This window comes from Gopherus flavomarginatus, chromosome 3 (assembly GCF_025201925.1).
Source record: "Gopherus flavomarginatus isolate rGopFla2 chromosome 3, rGopFla2.mat.asm, whole genome shotgun sequence".
Classification (NCBI taxonomy): Eukaryota; Metazoa; Chordata; order Testudines; family Testudinidae; genus Gopherus; species Gopherus flavomarginatus.
The window spans coordinates 86,315,878-86,321,877 of NC_066619.1; positions in this window are offsets into that span (position 1 = coordinate 86,315,878).

Below are 6,000 nucleotides of genomic sequence, written 5' to 3' on the forward strand. Positions count from 1 at the left end.
CTATGAGTTATACGCATTTTATAGACGGGGAAACTAAGGGTATGGCTACACTTACAGTTTTGCAGCGCTGGTAGTTACAGCTGTGTTAGTACAGCTGTGCAGGGCCAGCGCTGCAGAGTGGCCACACTTACAGCAACCAGCGCTGCAGTGTGGCCACATTTACAGCACTTGCAGCGCTGTTGGGAGTGGTGCATTGTGGGCAGCTATCCCACAGAGCACCTCGTCCCATTTTGGCACTGTGGCTTGTGGGAAGGGGAAGGAAGTGTGTGGGTCTTTCCGCTTCCTGTTCCAACGCCTCGTGGTGCTTTGCTACACATTCCGAGCAGTTTGGCGGCATTGTGATTCTGCAGCGCGATTTCTGCGATTTTTGTTATAAATGGAGCCTGAGCTGCTGACGACCTTGCTGATGAATGTTGCCAGCACATCACGCATGGCAGTGGAGCTATTCCTTCAGCTGCAAAGTGACAGTGAGGAGTCAGACGATGATATGGAATCGCCTGACGGTGAAGACACTAAATTGCTTGTGGCAGCAACAGACGTGCTCAGCACAGTGGAACGGCGCCTTTGGGCTCGGGAAACCAGCACTGAGTGGTGGGATCACATCGTCCTGCAAGTCTGGGATGACGAGCAGTGGCTGCAGAACTTTCGGATGAGAAAAGCCACTTTCATGGCACTGTGTGCTGAGCTCACCCCTACCCTGCGGCGCAGGGACATGAGATTGAGAGCTGCCCTGCCAGTGGAGAAGCGGGTGGCTATTGCAATCTGGAAGCTGGCAACTCCAGACTGCTTCCGATCGGTGGCGAACCAGTTTGGAGTGGGAAAGTCTATCGTTGGAATGGTGCTGATGCAAGTTTGCACAGCCATTAATCGCACCCTGCTAAGAAGAACTGTGACTCTTGGGAACGTGCAGGACATTGTGGATGGCTTTGCAGAAATGGGTTTCCCTAACTGTGGAGGGGCAATAGATGGGACGCATATTCCTATTCTGTCACCACCCCACCTGGCATCAGAGTACGTTAATCGCAAGAGGTATTTCTCCGTGGTTCTGCAAGCACTTGTGGATCACCGTGGGCGTTTCACTGACATTTACTCAGGATGGCCTGGAAAGGTGCACGATGCACACATCTTTCGGAACAGTTCCCTGTTCAGGAGGCTGAGGGCCAGGACTTTTTTCCCAGACCGCAAGATCACAGTAGGGGACGTCGAAATGCCCACTGTGATCCTTGGAGACCCCGCTTACCCCTTAATGCCGTGGCTCATGAAACCATATACAGGGAAGCTTGACAGGAGCAAGGACCGGTTCAACTACAGGCTGAGCCGGTGCAGAATGACTGTGGAGTGTGCTTTTGGCCGTTTGAAAGCCCGCTGGAGGTGTCTTTCTGGGAAGCTAGATTTGGGGGAAAGCAGCATCTCCGCTGTTATATCCGCGTGCTGTACCCTCCATAATATTTGTGAAGGGAAGGGTGAAAGATTCAGTGAGGAATGGACCTCCGAGGTTCGACGCCTAGAGGATGAGTTTGCTCAGCCAGAGAGCAGGGCTACTAGGGAGGCCCAGGAAAGGGCTTCAAGGATTAGGGATGCTTTAAGGGAGCAATTTGATGCTGAGAGCCAACAGTAATGTTTGGTGTATTTGATGTGCTTTGCTGTACCTTGGGGTACAATATTTACCACTTCCAGCAATAAAATAGCGTAGTGAAAAAGAAAAAAAATCCTTTATTCAACATACAGTACATAAAAGGCAAGGGGGTTGGGGTGGTGGACTGTACATTCACAGGTTTGAATATGTCCTATTTTGATCACTATTCAATGTCTGCTGCACTTCAGGATTACTATGCTGCAGGATAATGGGGGTGGAGTGAACAGGGTAAGAATTATAGTTATCAGGGCTGGTAGGTGATCATACAGGTGTTGGGGGCAGCTGGGGGTAATAAGAAACTGGCTGCTGGAGAAAGTTGTTTTGTGGAAATACTGGGGAGCAAGAAAGAGGGCTTTGGGAGGGCTGTGGGTTACAACGGTACATATTTGTCTGCATGGCTACGAGAGACTCGAAAGACTCAGTTTGGCGAGCCAGGAGGCTTATCATCTGCTTTGAGGTTTTTTTGGCAGACAATTCTTTTCTCCTGCTTTCTGTTTGCCTCCATTCATGTACACTCTGTCTCCATTCATACATTTTCTCTCTCCATTCCTGTGTGTTCCTACTTTCTCTGTTGTAGTGACTCATAACAGATTTGATCAATTCCTCTTTTGATTTTCTGGGATTTTGTCTCAAGTTCTTCAGTCTTTTTGAGGCCGGTGATCCGGCTGCATTAGTCAAGGTCACTAGAAAAAAGAGAGATAGAACCATGTAATACACAGAGGCTACATTGTTTATTATCACACAGTGAAGGACTTTTTAGACTTTTGGTAGCATCCTTCTCACATACCTCACATAACACAGAGAGGGCAGGGAAGCTAAGTCATGGCGAGCAATGGGGTAAGTGTTTTTCCCCCGATTTCCCCTTGGGAGTGGGAAGTGACCAATGGGTCACTGGGGTTTATCTGCAATGGGTACAGGAGGTAGCTGGTGTCCTGAACAGGGGACAGTAGTGAACAGGAAGGTGGTGAGCTGCTTGTGGGGGGGGGGTTTGGGGCTTTGGTCCACGTTCACGCAGTCCTTCTGGTGAGGGGGGGACGCACCGCGGTGCTGCATGCCTGCTTGGAGGGGGGTGCATAACACCGGAGCACACCGCGGTGCTGGATGCCTGCTTGGAGGGGGGTGCATAACACCGGCGCGCACCGTGTGGCTGGCTACGTGCTGGGAGGGGGGTGCATAACACCGGAGCGCACCGCGGTGCTGGATGCCTGCTTGGAGGGGGGTGCATAACACCGGCACGCACCGTGTGGCTGGCTACGTGTTGGGAGGGGGGGTGGGGAACACCGGAGCGCACCGCGGTGCTGGATGCCTGCTTGGAGGGGGGTGTATAACACCGGAGCACACCGCGTGGCTGGCTACGTGCTGGGAGGGGGGTGGGGAACACCGGAGGGCACCACGGTGCTGGATGCCTGCTTGGAGGGGGGTGCATAACACCGGCGCGCAACGTGTGGCTGGCTATGTGCTGGGAGCGGGGGTGGGGAACACCGGAGCACACCGCGGTGCTGGATGCCTGCTTGGAGGGGGGTGCATAACACCGGCACGCACCGCGTGGCTGGCTACGTGCTGGGAGGGGGGGTGGGGAACACCAGAGTGCACCGCGGTGCTGGATGCCTGCTTGGAGGGGGGTGTATAACACCGGAGCACACCGCGTGGCTGGCTACGTGCTGGGAGTGGGGGGTGTTAACAACAGAGCGCAATGGGCTGGGGAAACGCGAACCTGGCGCCCTGCACTCAAGTATCCCTAAATTCTCAAGAGGGTTTCCTACTGCCAGACATATCACTGCTGCGTGTTACCTGGGAAGAGAGGGAGGGTCTTCTACAGCAATGTGGATACCGCCCTGGCCCCTATGCAGCTTGCCTGTGTGCAGCCATGGTCCCCCCACCCCTCGCTGCACAGTGGATCGGACGAGTTAGCCTGACTGGGACAAGGACCATGGTGGCTCTCCCAATCAACTTGAGAAAGCAAATTGTAAACACTCTTGCTGCAACTTTTCAAGAGATTACCGAGGCAGATTACAGAGACGTGATAGAGCAAATCAATGGGCTATTCCACGTTTAGGCATGCATGCAGGCAGCCATAACCAAAACCCTCCTCTCCCAAAACATAAAAATCTATTTACCCCGAGCACGAACCTCAGTTTCTTCCTCACCATCCACTTCATGCTGCTGCGACTGGCTAGCCTCCTCCTGGCTTGAGAAGAGCTCCTGGCTGCATGTGTACTGGGACTCCGGGGTGTCTCCCTCCACGCCAGTAGCCTCACTGTTGCCGTCCTCTACAACCTCCCCCACTTCTCCCTGCTCTGAACTCTCCATCGTGCTCCTAGGATTGGCAGTGGGGTCACACCCAAGTATGGCATCCAGCTCCTGGTAAAAACGGCAGGTCGTGGGGGCAGCTCCTGAGCGGCGATTTCCCTCACGAGCTTTGCAGTAAGCACTCCTCAGCTCTTTTATTTTGACCCTGCACTGCAACGCGTCCCGTTCATGGCCCCTTCTCACCAAGGACTGCGATATCTGCCCATAGGTATCATAATTTCTCCTTCTGGAGCGCAGCTGTGCTTGCACAGCCTCCTCTCCCCAAACACTTATGAGGTCCTGCAGCTCTGCATTGGTCCATGCTGGGGCTCGTTTGGTGCGTGGAGGCATGGTCGCTGATTGATTGATTGATTAATTGCACTCCACACCTGGCTGAGCAAACAGGAAGGGGATTTTTAAAATTCCCGGGGCATTTAAAGGAGGGGTCAGGTGAGCCCAGGGCAGTGGAGTTTGCATGATTAACAGAGAGGCTTCTAAGGTATGCTGGGATACCTGCTTATGCCACGGAGGTCAATAAAAATGCTGGTGGGTGTCTACACTTGCTGACCAGCGCTGGATCACCAGCGCTGGATCCTCTACACCCGAGGCTCGACCGGGTGTACAGCCAGCGCCGCAATCAGGGAGTTGCAGCGCTGGCCGTGCTGTGCAAGTATGTACACATCCTAAGTTGCAGCGCTGTAACCCCCTCACCAGCGCTGCAACTCTGTAGTGTAGCCAAGGCCTAAGACACAGTGAGATCAATTTACTTGCCCAGGGTCACCTAGTGAACAGTGGCCCCACTGAAAAGGGAATCCAGGAGTCTGGGCAGGCAGTTCCCGAGGCTAACCACTGACTAAATCGAAGAAGGAGAGGACAAGGAAGAAGTTGATGACTAGCTAATCTACTTCTGATTTCACAATCTCATCAGCAAGTAGTGTCTATTCAGAGGGTGGCAGTAGAGACAGGCAAAGGGGAGAGAAGAGAAAGTAGGAGGAAGAAAGTGGGGTGGAAAGTATAATTGCCTGTTGTTCTAGATTTTTACAATGCAGGACAGTGTGTATATGCCATGCCTCCTTTCCTCAGTTATAAATTACAGTTTATTCTTTTACTTGGTGATTTTTAAGACAAGAGATCCCATCTCTGCATAGTACAGAGGTATAGGTAAAGAACTGGATTATTTGTACTCCAGATAATTTACTAACCCTTCAAATAAATTGTTTAGTCTTCAGTAAAGCAAAATGTTTAATTCCTGGAAGGATTCCAGTTTCCTCCAGCTCCATTTTAACCAAAATCATCTACAAAACTATATACAAAACTTTCCTAAATGATGAAGTGGGAAGAAGGGCCTTAGAAATACTTGACTGGGAACACGCTAGAAAGAGTTTTATTAATTAATTATAGGGCACGGGAGCTACAATTAGACTAATTGTAACGCACACACCTTTTGGATGTGGTGTTCTGTCCCATCTAGTGGCACCGAGACCACTTAAAGAGAGAGATAAAATGAGCGTGCTTAACCGCCAACTGGTTTTTAGCTCATGAAGTAGAGGCTCATGCACTAAGTTCCAGAAGTCCCAGGTTCAATCCCATTCACTGACAACTGGGGTTTATCAGCATTACACAGTAACTCTGCACTTAAAGTTGTCCCGGTTAACGTTGTTATGTTGCTTATCAATTAGGGAACATGCTCATTGAAAGTTGTGCAATGCTCTCTTCTAACATTGTTTGGCAGCTGCCTGCTTTGTCCACTGCATAAAGGAAAAGCAGCCCATTGCAGCTAGCTGGTGGGGGCTTGGCACCAGGGTGGACCAGCAGCCCCTCTATCAGCTAAGTTCCCTGTGTGGCAGCTGCCCAGCAGGCTATCAATTGCCAGCAGTTCAGCTGTCCCTCCCCCCACTGCCATGTGCTACTCCTGCCCTCTGTCTTGGAGCTGCTTCCAGAGACTCCTGCTTGCTGTGCAGGGAGGAACAGAGGGGGCTAATGTCAGGGTGTCCCCCTCCCCCTGCACCCTGCTTACCCCTTCTCCATATAGAGCAGAGAGGGGACATGGATGGAGAGAGACAGAGAGAGCTTGG